We start from the raw sequence: 1,991 nt of genomic DNA, 5'->3' as shown, positions 1-1,991 counted from the left end.
GTGTGTGTGTGTGTGTGTGTGATAGCGGTCTGTGTGGGTTCCCGCCACGTGCCGAGACCCTTATATTATATAGTATAATATAGTGCCTAAGCAAAACGGGTCGGCAACTCTCATTTTTTTTGCTTCCCTTCATCAGACATGAGTTTATAAAATGACTCGTAAACATGCTAATCATTTCTCGAAGCAGTTCTTGGTTTTATTAAATCACACACTCACCAGCGTCCGCCAACAACAAACCACTGATGTAATGTAGATCTAGTTCAGGCGAGAAGAAATGCGATGAGGTCCTTTACCACAGCCATGATGGTATATATCTGTGCTGCTGGGCTAGCTAGACCTTATTGGTTCGGTAACACGATTGTCTCTCCCCATCTCGACACTGCAACACACTTGTGGCACTGTGTCCGTCCGCCGCCGCCCGTCTCCCGCCCAGTCAAGCCTGCCATCGATTTCCGTAAGACGCTTGCAGAGGATGCCAGAATTCAGAATAACCCCAGGAAATACTCTATGGGGATCGTGTGGAGTCGGGGTGAACCTCGCTCGATGACGATTACTAAATATAAATGCCCAAACACTGCAAATTGAAATCCACATGAGGAACGAATTATTATTGTTCTAATAGATGAGCTCCGGTAAAATGATTTCATTATTTGATTGGGGGGTGGGGGGGGGGGGGGGGAGATAAAAATAATTTGCCAACTAAAACACAAACGACAAACGTTGGTGTGATTTTTTAATGGTTTGAGTGAGAGAAGTGTACCCCATAGACTATATTATTATGCGCGCTGTGAAGATGTGTCAAGCCTGACCTTCGGGTTGAAAAAAATTGAAATCGTACCTGCTGCCTTAAAATTTTAGCCTACGTTATCAGTAAGCCTATTACTGCACGTGGCTATAATCTGTAACGCATCAATAATTCATTGACTCTTAATTAATCGGAACGCTATTCCTCCTTTGTTATGTAGGCCTAGTAGTACGTAGCCAATTTTCTCATCCGAGATTTCAGCAACACAAACTTCCCCGTGGGCTATTCCGCTCCTATTTAACCTGTTTGCATAAAATAAACACCAAACTGAGTTGAAATAAATTAATGATCCAATAAATAAACACGGTACTGTTTAGGATAAGACAATGGTTGGGGTTCAGTAGATTTTTTGTTGTGACTGTAAACTACTGGATGGTGCCGTAAGCCAGCTGAACTGGAGCGCCGTGTTCTATGAAGTAAGTGTTCTAAGAATTAAGCGCACTTTGAGATCAGGTACTTTTTCCCGGCACTCGCAACTGCATAAGTCATATATTATGAGCGCACGGGACACATTTTAAGCATTTTCGGTTGGGTAGGAATTAATGAATTTAATTGCCCGGGTGATGGCCGAAGCCTACTCTTATAATCGATTTTAGAACCACCGAGGGATCTTTAACGTGAGCAGCTTACACACAGGACCTCAGAGATTTTTTGTCGCCCTTATCCAGGAAGGCTAGGAGTTAGATATTGCCCACCCTAAGATCATGGGTGTGGCTGTAATAAGGACGAGCCAAGGAGAAGTAGTAGAAATTTAGCAGAAAGAGTCAGGAGCCCAGAGAATGGGACAAAAGGAGGAGGAGGGGCAGGAAGTGGAGACGAAAGCAGGCGATAAAACACAGCTAGAGAACAGGAAAAATAAAAGGAGATTAACATTTTTTAAAGAAGAACATTTTCCTTCGCTGTCAGGTTTCGAATCCATGACCTACTAAATGAGAGTCGTACTTATAGACCACGAGAGCCCCATGAGAGAGGTAAGCCAAGGCCACCAAAGAATGAAAAAATAAACCGAATAACTCATACGTTTATGTCCTGTGGCATGTTTTTTTAACCATTTTCGATTATAAATAAACTTCCCTACTTTTTAGACATATTATTAATTATATAGCATTTAAAATGTCTTAATCGTAAACCCTGTCTTCGTTTGTTTCTTTTTCAAGATCGCAAAGTTTTCCATTGATACCCTTAT

At 42.0% G+C, this 1,991-nt stretch overlaps 1 protein-coding gene across 2 annotated transcripts in view; it reads right to left on the bottom strand.

Moving 5' to 3' along the window:
• The window catches only part of LOC101853525, a 17,477-nt gene extending 17,047 nt beyond the window's left edge, over positions 1-430 (bottom strand). The window contains exon 1 of one of the 2 annotated variants that reach the window (XM_035973953.1): positions 217-430. The gene's annotated coding sequence lies outside the window, so the exon portion shown is untranslated. The remainder of the gene's footprint in view (positions 1-216) is intronic. The other variant, XM_005091940.3, reaches the window with a different exon arrangement.
• Positions 431-1,991: the final 1,561 nt, after the last annotated feature.

The sequence above is a fragment of the Aplysia californica genome, unplaced genomic scaffold, assembly GCF_000002075.1.
Source record: "Aplysia californica isolate F4 #8 unplaced genomic scaffold, AplCal3.0 scaffold00038, whole genome shotgun sequence".
In the NCBI taxonomy this organism is placed as follows: Eukaryota; Metazoa; Mollusca; class Gastropoda; order Aplysiida; family Aplysiidae; genus Aplysia; species Aplysia californica.
Note: the sequence above shows the minus strand (reverse complement) of the source record. Positions and strands in the feature narration are given on the sequence as shown.